At 45.8% G+C, this 13,330-nt stretch overlaps 1 protein-coding gene across 7 annotated transcripts in view; it reads right to left on the bottom strand.

Annotated features, from left to right (window-relative positions):
• Window positions 1–13,330, bottom strand: part of EXTL3 (exostosin like glycosyltransferase 3) — a 162,145-nt gene that overhangs the window by 86,593 nt on the left and 62,222 nt on the right. Inside the window, exon 1 of one of the 7 annotated variants that reach the window (XM_075086499.1) lies at window positions 6,937–7,052. The exons of the other annotated variants lie outside the window; for them this stretch is intronic. The gene's annotated coding sequence lies outside the window, so the exon portion shown is untranslated. Of the gene's footprint in view, window positions 1–6,936; window positions 7,053–13,330 lie in introns of those variants that run through there. 7 annotated transcript variants of the gene reach the window in all.

Below are 13,330 nucleotides of genomic sequence, written 5' to 3'. Positions count from 1 at the left end.
CGAGGATGAGCTGAGGACACTAATAATGCTGGTAACAGATAATAAACAACTCACTGTGGGTTTATTGCTGGTCTACATCACATGGCTGCTGCCTTCTGTTTCCTTTGCTACACTTGCTTACTCTTAAATTCACCTAGAACATCTTTAGGCTTGGACAGTCTCTTGCAATGCACCCATGTCATGCCATGATGTCCTAACTGGGGGGTCTGAGCTCCACTCAGGCCTGCAGGCACTCCTGTAATACAAATAAAAGAATAACTCCAACCGCGGAGAAATGAATCTAACAAGCTGCCTGCCTGCACCCTACGCTGTGTGCCTCCTACAACGAAGATGCATCTGGAGAGGCCAGTCTGCCCAGCAAGCTGCAGGGAGAGATCCGTATTAATGCCCTCACTATTTTTAGCTTCACAAATCAGGGGTAGCCCACTTGCGCTTCCTGCCCTGGGACACAACATCTGGGCTTTTTATGGTCATTCGAGCTCTTTTCCCACAATGCAGAGCCTGGAATGTGGCAAGGTGGAACACTGGAGGGGGAGAGGCAGCAAGCTTTCCAAATTAGCAGCAAAGAGCAGAGGGCTGCAGTAATTCTGCAGCTGGGATAGCTCAGCAGCAGTGATTACAATCTGCCCACTTTAATTTGGCCCTGCAGTTTCTATTAAAGACACAGTAGGAGGAAATTCTTGTACAGTAGTTAAAGCAAGGGACAGGGTGTTGGGTGACTGGGGTTTTATTCCCAGCTGTGTCTCAGACCTTCTGCGCAACCTCGGGGAATTCGCTTCATCCGCTCCGGTTCCCTCGCTTGCAGCATTCCTCAGTAATTCACAAGGGATCTCATGGGTTACAAATAGCAGCTGAGACAAGAAATATTATCAAGAACAACTTCCTGTTCAGCGGGATGTAAAGCATCTTACAAATTTGCTTGTAACAAGGCCAAAAGACATAACTACACAAAACTGATCGATCTGCACCCTCCAACCATCCCACTTTCATAGGGCTGAAAGGGGACACCCATGCTGAGCCACAGGGACGTTATTTGAAGACATATGTCTCGATGGTCTCAAAAGATGATCCTGGGAGACAGGAAAAATTAAGCACCTTTTGCTGGTCTGGCTTAAATTATTTCATAGCTCTGAGTCTGAAATAAAGCCTGAGCGTGGGAGTGAGACATGCCAGGAACATGTGAGAACTCTCAGTGGAGCCCTCCTGGCCCCTCAACTTCAATCAGACCCAAACTTCAAGCTTAAAAAACCAAGAAAGAACCCCTGGGCAGCATCCAGTAATATGTGAACAGGTCTCATCCTCCGCCTGACAACGTCAGCACGATTTAGTTTGTTTCTCATCTGCCCCTTGCAAAAAATTCTCTTGTGGGGAATTCTCATTAGCTCTCAGCTGTAATGCCGTAAAAGCGTTCTGTGGGGAATGCCTCTATAAAATTCCAGCCAGTTGCTACTCATTTTATCCTTCTCAAAGTTGGAAATTCCACAGCCCTGGGATACCAGCTTGGTCCAATCCACAAATTCCTGTTTTCACCAGTTACAGGATCTCAGAAAGATGGCTTTTGGAGCGGGCATCTCCCATTCCGAGGCTGGTTCCTCACCACCTAATTCCTCTGATATCACTATGACTACTCTCAGGGCCCAAATAAATGGAATTTTATCCTTCTCTCCTCCTGTTGCAATCCACAATCTTTCAAATTCTTTCTCAATTCCTGCAAAAACTGGGGGCGGAGGGGCAGACACAATTAAACAAGTTAAACACAATGAAAGAACAGAAAGAAGGAGGAAAAGTGTGCTTATTTTTGACATATCACTCATGTAGCTCTGACATTTTAGGTTTGTTTGGAACTGAACATATTCTAGTACCCGGGATCTTTTGCTGGTTTTCCTTTGCAGGGGCAGAGCGGGGGTAGTTCTTTGTAAAATGCTCTGAGGTCCTCAAATTTTTGAGGGCCAAAGCTAATTAATGGTATACCTTCCAGTTCAAAACTCTTGTACCACATCGATTGTGACTTGTTGAGACAACGTATTAACTCCTCAGAGTAGCTTTAACACCAGAAAAGCAACATGGGGTAATCTGGAAAAAAAAGTTGTGGCAGAAACGGGAACCCTTCATCAGCATCTTCTCTCATCTCTTTTTGCATATCCATACCTACCGGCAGCGCAGCAATCCAATTAGTTAATCGGCACATTTTGTGTTACAGGATTCATGGCTCAGACCCTTGGAAGAAAGGCAGTGTCACAGCAACCCTTCGCACAGATTTAAATCATCATGTGCCAGTTTGAAGGCAAAACACGTAACGCTGAATGAAGCCAGCGGCCAGAGAACAGGCTGACAGCTATGCTTTGCTTTCAGGGTGAAGTATCACGAGTGCCACTTTGGTAACACTGACCTACTTATCCCTACAAAAGGGCCACACAAACAGCCGGCAACCCCACCTCCTGGGCTGCTGCTGTACACAGCTCCTATAGCTCTGAAACCTCTCTAGAAAATACACTATAAAGAATACAGCATGGGTGGGACATTCCAAGGCCGCTCCAGCTTTCACAGAAATAATTGCAGCAAGCAACATTACACAGACCTACAGCCCCACCAGACCAGACAACCTGCTGCTCCTCAATGTAGAGCCATTGCTTCAACAATACGTACACGGAGGCAGAATAAAGTCGGGGGAAATAGCACAGTTCATTGAGAGCAAACGAGCCTAAGCCCACCCGCCAGACAACTCAGAAGCACACTGTATACAAGCAGGGTACCAGGATGAATCTAAATCACTGCAAAGCCTGACGCCCCCTTCACAGCACCTTGTGAGGTCTGAAGTTATGGCTTTACTTTGAATCAAATTTTTACTTGTGGCTTTATTCTGAGTCACGTTCAGAAGTTCGGTACAAAAGTAGACTTTGCAAAGAGCAAAAAGGCAAAATGATAACTCCGTAATAATGAAGAGCCAAGGAGACACTGATTATTTTGCAGGGCGGCAGTAATGCACAGACATGAGAGGACCCAGGACTCGACCCCTCCTGGGACTTGCCCAGCTAACCACATCACCAGCCTCCTCCTATGACCTCCCAGAAACAGATCCTGCTGCCCAGCACCATTTATAAGCACAAGATTGGGAGCCCAGCAGGGTTCTCCTGTTTCATTTGCAAGCAAAGAACTTCAGAAAACTCTTTAAATAAAAGTTTCCTGAACACTATCCACCACTTCTGAATCAACACTCCGGTAGCAGATTCCTCCTCTATCCCAGCTGATGGTGTGATGTCTCTTTACTTGCCAAACACCTGCGCATCAGAAATGAAGCTTAGCGCTTTACAGCATGAAACAGACTTTGCAAACATATGAACTAACCATGCAAATGAACCATTTGTTCAGGCTTCAGGCGCAGCAGCCCATTCCTCAGCAGATCTGCCGTTCAGACCGGCAGCGAGATGCAGCCTAGTCGGCTCGCGGGGATCACTCTGAGCAAGAGTCACAACTGGAGCCCCAAGAGCTTCAGTCAGTCGCTCAGCCCTGGATCCTTCTAAATCCTGTCCCCAGTGAGCTGTTCTGGTTCATCCCAGAACAAAAGGCAGAGCCATCATTAGGGAACAAGAGCACTACAGACAGTGCACACAACTGAATAAACATTCAGGAGTTGACAGAGCCTCCATTCCCCCCCAATCTATTGAAGACCTGAGACTTTCACGACGTTTGGCACCTAACTGCTTCAACGCGCCACGAATATGTGCAATGCCACACAGCTGCATGCCATTAACGCAAAGCATTGCTGTCTTCAATTAAAATGCCTCCATTTCGTATGACACGGGAGGCTCTGTGTCTTCTTTAATTTTGCACCACACATTTCATACAACACAGATTTTTCCAAAGCCTCCGCAGAATTCTCCTTGCATCAAAGTGAAACGTAACCTGGGAAACTTTACACGACGGAGACATTTCGGCAGAGGCCATCGTGTTAAGTCGGCAGAACTGGATTAGCGTAGACTCAAAACTTCCACCTTTGCTCAAACTTGGGACAACAAACCCAGATCCAGACTTTAGCCATGCAAAGAAACTGCGGTTCCTGCTGAGTAAGTTTAACCCTCGTGCTTTGACTTCTGTTTCTTCTGCTACAAATCTTAACGTCTCCACGATGATCAACAGGGTCAACTAAACAGACGGGAGCAAACACTCATAACACTCACTGAAAATTATGCACAGGAACTTCACCCCATGCAAAGCTATTCAAAACAGTTCCCGTCCCACATACATTTATATATCAACTCCAAAGGCTGTACGAAAAGTGCTGCCCACATCATATATATAGCGGTTTGCTCCTTCAGCGTAGATATTTTTCTGAAGCATGGGTGTAACAAGATATGGATAAACACAAAAGGCCACTCAAAGACATTTAGCTGGCCTAAATAATGGTCATTTCCTAGTAATTTCACCTAAAAGCTTTGGAATTTGTGATACCTCATGCAATCAACACATGCTGGCCACACAGTTAAAAGCTGGTGGCTTTAACTTCACTCTCTGAGACATCCCTTCCAGCGTGCACATCTCTGATAAGCACCCAGCTGTTGCAAAGAAGAACCACAAGGGTGCAAAGTCTCAGATCCCCTTTTGATTTTATTTAGCTTCTAGAAAGAGGCCCTTCCAGACTGCAAAACCTGTGAAGAAGCACTAAAGAGAACAAAAACAGGGACTTGCTTTCACTGTATCAGTCCAGAGAGTCCCATGTCCTTTAAATGAGAAATCCCACCCAAGAAAGATGCGTACGGAGGCTGAAAGCACAGCGTGTCTTACGGATCTCGATTCGTAAGGAGGTAGAATTTTGTTCAGAAACAGAGATTGAATATCCAGACTGAAATGGGAAATTCATATGAACAGTAAGTGGGAATAAAAATATCGGCTTTTATTACATTTTTGATGTAATGTGTCTGGTTCTGCTAACATGAGATGTTTGACATGCCTCAGACATTAATATCAAACAGGCTTCAGTACTTGTCTTGGACTTCTCCTAAAAAAAAAAAAAGTGAGTTTTTTTTACAGTTTTTCTAAAGTCCTGAAGTTCTAGCCTTGTCTGAAGAAATACAGTTAATAAGGTATCAATCCAAGGCAACCTATCACTTTTTAACTAATTATTCACAAAAAGAAAGCAAAACCTTCAGACCTCCAAAACCTTAAGACCGTGTGGTATTTCATTTTTTAAATTATTTAATGGATTAAAACCTTATGCATATAGTTTGAGAAATATAGAGCCCCCCACTCCCTCTTTTGGTGCTGATTTTAGCATTGTCCCAGCAATCGTATTGCGGGAGCCCCGTCCCTTGGACGGTGCAGACCATGGGTTTCTATCAGCCCTGCTTCTCCAGCCACCCTGATCTGCACACCCAGCCCTGGGCCACGCCACCTCGGCACCAGAACTTGGTTTTAACTAAAACCTTCTGGCGAAACAGTTTGGATTTCCCATGTTTTCATTCCACATTAAAGACCAGACACATTGGCAGGTGAGGGAATTAGGCATGGCGACGCCTGTGTTGTGACAGGCGGTAATACCACAAAGATAGAGTTTAAAGGCTGCAAACAGGACAACAGAACAATTTTTTAACAGAGAGAGACAAAGCAACACTTTTTTATAAAAGTCAGACAACAGAAACTAGAGCAGGGACAATCCTGCCATGTGAACACCAATTATTGCCAGCAAGTTTAATGGTGATACTATCGTGCACTACTGCAGCATGAACGGAGGTGGCCCCGAGAACACGGTCCCCACACACCAACCTGGGGGAGAGTCCCTCACCTGGAAGAGCTCGGTTCCTACACAGGGAGATTACAGAAGAATAAACAAGTGGTTAAACAACGGGGACAAGGACGAAACCCAGAGTTAAGCCATGCCAGAGTGGGCCCAAACAGCCCCTATGTAAGGGTCAGCAAATGGCACAGGCTGGTGATCGTCCCCAAAGGGAGCTGGGACCAAGCTGGCCTGATTTGGAGGCTGGAAGTTTAACAGCATCATCATGTCCAGGCTGTGCAAGGTGGGCTGAGGCCAGGGAACAGACCAGGAATGCTACAGCTTGACCAACACTCACGAGCAGTGACATCCCAGTCCCCAGAGCTGCACCCTGACAGCCTCAGGGGAAGTGCATGGGGATGCATGAGGAGGCAATGGAAATACTTCCATGGGGATAAGTCTTCAGAACACACATTAGTGTTGGAGCACCTGCTCACTTAACACTGCATAGAAATACATGAATGTGAAGTTGCTTCACGTCCTGTCTCATGGGCAGCAACTGCTCTCTACGGGATTTGACAGGGCTGTGCTTACCGCCTGCCACACGGCAACCTGCACACTCTGATCCTGTCACTGCAGAGGCCCCTGCCAACAGGCCACCACTGATGACTAAAACGCACTTTATACCATTAAAGACTTGAGGAAATCTCTTTCTTTGAGCAGTTCTGGAGGCACTTCAAGGTTTCTCTATACTGCATATCCCAGCATCACTGTGAGACACCTCAGCTCCAAGTGAACGAGTGCCCTTGGTCCCAAGAGGTTTGGGCTTCTAGGCAGTAATTCTACCCTCTTGCCTAGGGAAAACCCTTGACACCTGTGGGGCCAAAAAAATTCCTGGCTTAAAGAAAAAATAAAATAAAAAATAAACTAAATGAAGCTAATGCTTCTCTCTTCACCCAAAATGCTCTGAAACCAACATGTAATGCTGAAGAAGTGCTAGGAACCAGCGCACTGTCCATGCCCGCATCCGCCGTTCTCAGCCCTCCTCTTTCGAAACATTCGTGGTGCAGCACTGGGTCTGCCCGCAGCCACCTGCACAGAAGGGATAACGCCCCTCGGGGAGCCCTGCCAACGCCGCCCCGTCCGGCCCCGCAGCAGGCTTTGTAAGCACTGAAACACAGCAGATCCAGGAGATCAAATCATTGCACGTATTTTTAAGGGCTTACAGATGAGCAGGAGATGAGAAGAGGGAAGAACCACGTTTCTGCAGCTCTTGAGTCTGGGTTGCACAGACCGACGGGCACTCGGAGAGCGAGGTGCTTCCTCTAGAGGCTCACAGAGCTTGCCTGGCCATAGGCTGGGGTGGCTCTCACTTTGTTCCTGTTCCTGGCGAAAAAGGTACCAGTACAGAAAAGTTTCCAGCTGTATTTATTTTTTAACTAAACAAAATTAACTAAAAGAATATAAACATTTAGAATTTAAAAAGCAGGTTAACATCAAAGTATCAGGCTAATTAAACCCCATCTACTAAGTCCATTTATCCTTTACCTAATATTTAAATAATTATTTCATTAATTTGGGAAGGGAGCAGTACCATTTTAATCCTCATGACAAAATAGCATTATCACGGTGTCAGTGACAGCTGATAGCTCCATACAATGGCCATGCAACTCATACAAGTTTCAAATATTTACTCACAGGCTGAAGTCAACACCGAAAAAATAATTCTCAATGCCAAAGTTGTCCATACAAATTATAGATACATAAGATCACAGCTTACCACAGAATCATTAAGGTTGGAAAAGACCTCTAGGATCACCAAGCCCAACCACCAACCCAACACCCCCAGGCCTCCTAAACCATGGCCCCAAGTGCCACGGCTGCACGGTGTTTGAACCCCCCCAGGGACGGTGACTCCCCCACCTCTCTGGGCAGCCTGTGCCAGGGCCTGACCCCTCTGGCAGGGAAGGCATTTTCCCTCACATCCAACCTAACCCTCCCCTGACGCAGCCTGGGGCCGGTTCCTCTCGTCCTGTCACTGGTGACTTGGGAGCAGAGACCGGCCCCCCCCTCACTCCAGCCCCTCTCAGGCAGCTGCAGAGAGCGAGAAGGGCTCCCCTCAGCCCCCCCTTCTCCAGGCTAAACCCCCCCAGCCCCCTCAGCCGCCCCCCAGCACACTTGTGCTCCAGACCCTGCCCCAGCCCCGCTGCCCTTCTCTGGACACGCTCCAGCCCCTCAAGGGCCTTCTTGTCCCGAGGGGCCCAAACCTGAGCCCAGCATTCGAGGTGGGGCCTCCCCAGTGCCCAGCACAGGGGCCCCATCCCTGCCCGGCTTCTGCTGGCCACACCAGGGCTGACACAAGCCCGGGGGCTGGTGGCCTCCTTGGCCACCCGGGCACTGCTGGCTCATGCCCAGCCGGCTGTCAGCCAGCACCCCCAGGGCCTTCTCCGCCAGGCAGTTTCCAGCCCCTCTGCCCCAGGCCTGGAGCATTGCCTGGGGTTGGTGTGACCCAAGGGCAGGACTCAGCCCTTGGCCTGTTCACCTTGGCCCATCGATCCAGCCTGTCGAGATCCTTCTGCAGAACCTTCCGACCCCCAAGCAGATCAACACTCCTGCCCAATTTGGTGTCATCTACAAAATTACTGAGGGCACACTCAATCTTGTTGTCCAGATCATTGATAAAGATATTAAACAAGACCGGCTCCAACACTGGGTAACACGCTTGTGACTGGCCGCCAACTGGATTTAGGTTTAGCACCGTTCGCTACATTATGAAACAGACACCTCAATCAAACCAGATAATTTGTTGCAATTAAAATACAGTAACATAATTCAGGTAGAAAGGATGACTACTGAAGATAAAATATACAAGGTCTAACATTAAGAGCATGTTTAGGTTTTTTTTATAGAGAAAAATCTTATTTCATCTGTGGTGCTTGAGAGAAATTGTCGGTTCCTTTCTCCTGCTCACACTCTCACCTATACACCCATCCGCCGGAGTTCAGACGAGTGCAGGTGATCCCCTCCTAGCAGGAACCAGAGAAGGAACAAGATTTTAATAGTCAATATGTAGAAAAAAACCAGCAGCTTGAGAAGAAGAAAATTGCTCAAATTTTATTTCTTCCAAGTACCTGCAAAAGCACCATCTCTTCCCTTCACTCAAAGATTTTAACACTTGCTTTTCTTCTCTATCTCCATTTATTGATTTTACAAGGAAAACCAGCACCAGAACATTTGCCAGGAAGAATGAATTACGTGTGTAGATTCCAGAGGTTTAAAGCAGACTTGCCTGAAATCCGAGAATCAAGTTCTGAGCAAGATTATTTAGCCTTTACTACATCCACGAGGAAAAAATGTTTTCCATGGGAAAAACTATCTATGAGCTGCCCAAGATTTTGTTTTATAACTTTTTTCCATTTTTGGAGCATCTTAAAAACCTTTACATTTCACAAAAACATTAGTAGATTTCAGAAAAAAGTATAAACAAAAATTGTAGTTTCCTAAAAGTACCAAGGAAGCTTTTCTTATTTATTGCTCTACTGCTCTGGAAAAAACAGTACTTGCTTTAAAACAAATTTAAAATGAATACTGCTCCTCTAGGCTCAAGGCATCTTATTGCACAGAAAGGCAGATTTCACTTGATGATGTGGTGGATTTGCTGTGCACAGGGAAAACTCCACACACACGAACACATGGTAAGCAATACATAACAGCCGGTGCCCAGCCAGCATGCCCACATCAAAGGCACAAAAATGGGGCATGAATAAAAGCAAGTCAAACCCTTTTGAGAGCAGCAAGAATTCCTGGGTCCTAACGCAGCGCTGACTTCACTACAGGGCTACTCAATGAAAATTACTCTATTTGAACTAAAAAGGTATTAATCCAAACCAATTAGTTCAACCATACTAAACCTCTATTTGCAGAAGTGACCTTTCAATTTAGCTTAATTTGACTCTGGAAGTAAATTAAGACAAACCTTCAGGCGAGTTTCATTCTGAGCAAGAACTAAATTTCATAAACTTCAAACAATTGAAGAACCTGAGAAGCTGAATTCAGATTAGTTTGCATTTGCATATCCATATGCAGATGAGCCATGAACCTCCCAGCAATTCTTCCAAACACCCCACAGCAGTCTCAGCGCAACTTTCTGCTCCCAGACTGAAGTGTGATACTGCTCTCCCAGCCGATAATCATCTTTCCGCCTCCCAGATGGCTGTATTTCCATCGAGCTGCAAATATATAGCTGTCTAGGGCTTAGAGATCCTGGCAATGGAAAGTATTATATGATGCTTAAGGCTATGATACTTGTGCATTGAGCGCTGTAGCCCAGAAGCCAGCCGTTAAGAGGAAAGCTGAGATACAAAGCTCTTACAGAAGAGCTCAAGAGGAGGTTTCTGTTAAAAAATATATATATATATATATGGGAGACTAGGGAGTTTGAAAATATTAAGGAATAACAAATTTGTTTTCCAAGTTCATTTTACTGCATCGACTCTGTTAAGTGAAAAAGACTGCTTAGAGGGTAGGAATCGAATCAATCATACCAGTTTAGGGAAAACACGACACAGCGGTAGGGAGGAATAACTCACCCAGCTTCAGAAACGCAAGTCTGCTAGGAACAGGAAAAAGGCCACTGGGGCAGGCAGAGAGCAGGGAGGTCAAACAGGAGGAACGGATTTCCGCCCAACTTCTAAAGCAAGGGATGACTAAATACCAGCTGAAGTTCCCAAGGCACGGCTCGCCAATTAAATCCAGCCCAAAAGGAAAGGCCTACAATGAGATAAACTAAACAAGACAGAGATGGGAAAAAATCCTTCCTCTCAAGTGCTGTAATTAAGGCATATGTAAGGAAACAAATCACGACAAACTTGCTTGTTGATCTCTTCTGCTCCAGAAACAGAAGAGCCCCAGAGCTAAGAGTAGCTAAAAAGCAGCCGAGAGGAACACATAATGATGGCTCCCCATATCTGAAGAGAGATATCTGGCAGTAGAGAGGTATCTGGCAATGATACACAAGGCTGTGCTTGAAATGACAGAATTACAATTGCTGAGATGCAATTTTGAGCTTTCTTCAGATGAAGCTCTACTGGAACATCAAAAAGGCCCCTAAGAGCAGGAGCAGGAGCCCCATTTTCAGCAATAAAACCACAAGATGATGCACAGTGGAGAAGTTTGGTTCCTGGTCGAGGGGTACGGCTCGACAGCCTCCCTGGTTGCTCATCTCACTCAGCTTGTCCATAGCCGTGAGGATCATTACGCCACAGAACTGCACGTAATCAGAGCTCAGGGTTTCAGAAACAAACTTTGCACATGCAGTTTCTGTATTTGGCTTCATTTCCTCTTCCAGGTCTCTCCTCAAAGCCACTTGCCCTTTATTTCCCCTCCCTCAAGGGCTGCTGGTCGTGAACAAGCAAGCTGCCGCAAGAGGTGCGTGCATTGCCATAAACAGGGCCCATGGTCGTAAGATGGGAAAGGGGGTCAGGTGAGGGAAAACCCAACCCTTCCGAAACAGGCAGTGAAGCAAAATTATTTCCAATTACCAGGCACCATTTCCTGACATTTCTCAAGAAAACATTAAGAGCTCTTTAGCAAAAAGGGTAACTAGAAAGCTTCTCCTGTCTGAGACCAGCACTGGGAATACCCCTCTCAGTGCACTGCTTCCATGAAGGACATGCAGCCCAGGGGCAGCGGGAAACGTGCTGCCATAAGCTCAAATCTCAGCAGCTGCCTGAAAGAGCAAACAATTAGGATGCTCAGACGAGCTGGTCTCTTGTTTTAATCAAACTTGTTGGTTAAGTCATTATTCACTCAAAGATTTTTCCATTCCCTCTTAAGGCACCAAAGCACAGGGAGGCAGTGGTGGATTGCATCTCGGCTACTGCCCTCCTCACCCAGAAAATATCACAGACTCCAGTAAGGAGTGAAGTGCATGCACCGTGCTAAGATTTATTATTTTGAAAACCATCAACGACACACTTGGCAGAATTCAGAATCCTCTTCTGGGGAGAAGAAACTTGCTACGTTTTATGTGGGAGTCAAGATATCTCTACTCCCATAATGAAGTTCACGCTGACAAACACAGACACCAATCTTCATGAAGTCACACAACTCCCCCTACCCTTAGTGGAAACCAGGGATATTAATTTCAATTTGGAGCATCAAATCCCTCAAGCCAGAAGCACCAGGCAGAGAACAACCACATCTCGCCACACACTCTGCGATGTATGACTTGGGATTTAAAGAGGGGAAAACAAGTTATCGTACTGCATTTTATTTTTCTGGCTCTTAAACCCTTGCCAATTTGTCACTAAGAACCAGCTCACTTTCCGATAGAGATGCACGCAGTGGGGCAGACTCCAGCTCGTTCTCCCACAGCATTACCCCGTCTGAAGGGTAAACAGGAGCACGGGTTTAATAATGCAAACAGATCTAGCTTTAACACACAGGCTGATGAAAGCAGCCGTACATAGATAGTCTTCAAGTAATTTCTTTGCAGCCTTCATTCCCACAGATAATTAGGAGCTTAAACGTTCCAAGACTTCAAATGGTATTTTGCGCTTTCTTCAAGTTAAAAAAAAAATTTAAATCTCATATGCTTTTTAAGTCAAGATGAATGAATCCTCACAAGAATAACAGTAATAGCCACGGTTACCTAAGCAATAGACTTGTGGGGGTGCTCTGGGGTATCCAGTGTTCCCCAAACCCAGTTTCCCATGTCCGTACTTCCCTCGTAGGCAGTCCGTGCTCAGCCCACCTACAAACCCACCCAACTTTGCAGCAGGCAACCCCTGCTGCCAAGCACCGACTACAAGATGGTGCTGCCAGGCCACGTTGGGACAGATGAAGACAGCATGACACAGAGTGCCAGGACCCAGTCCCACAGCAGGTATCAACAACAGCAAATATATTTGGAAACCAGAGGTGTTTTTCCCTTTTTACAAAGATCAGCTTATGGTCTTGTAGAAGGGCTGTACCTCAATCTGGACTGAACCCATAGCTATTTAATCTGAAAATTGTTAGGCTTAATATTATTCTCTTCGAAACTATATACATGCAAGCTCTCCGTTAAAACTAAATCTGAGTAATATCGATTCTTACAAAGAGGCTTTCACAAAGTACTGTTAGCAATAAAATTAGCATTAGCTGTAGGTCTCAACTCCCCAAATGCTGCGAGTATCAACTCAGGGAAACCTGAGTCCATGGAATGGAGGAATTCATCCTGTATTTCTCATCCACTTTAAAACAAAAGATTACGTTGCATGGGCCAGCATGCCTCTCTGGAGTGCCTGGGATTTATTAAATTATGGTAATATAAAAAAAAAATTAAAAAAAAAAAGAAAGAAAGAAAGAAGGGGACACCATCACCCTCCCAAAGGGCACAGGCCAAAAAAGGGGAGCAAGAGAGAACATAACATGAGACACAAATAGTTTGTGATGGAAAAGAATAGGTTTTATTCTCTCCCCCAGATTTGGAGAGCATGCTATATTTTGCGCAGCAAGTGCGTGGGGGGAGAAGGAGTGGGAGGAAGAGAATATCAAAATCAAAACAAATCACAAGGCATCAACAATCCCTTGATGACAGGAGAGTAGTTTTTGTTGGCACAGCTCACGACAGCTGGA

This window comes from Phalacrocorax aristotelis, chromosome 3 (assembly GCF_949628215.1).
Source record: "Phalacrocorax aristotelis chromosome 3, bGulAri2.1, whole genome shotgun sequence".
Classification (NCBI taxonomy): Eukaryota; Metazoa; Chordata; class Aves; order Suliformes; family Phalacrocoracidae; genus Phalacrocorax; species Phalacrocorax aristotelis.
This window is presented reverse-complemented; position numbering and strand designations above follow the sequence as displayed.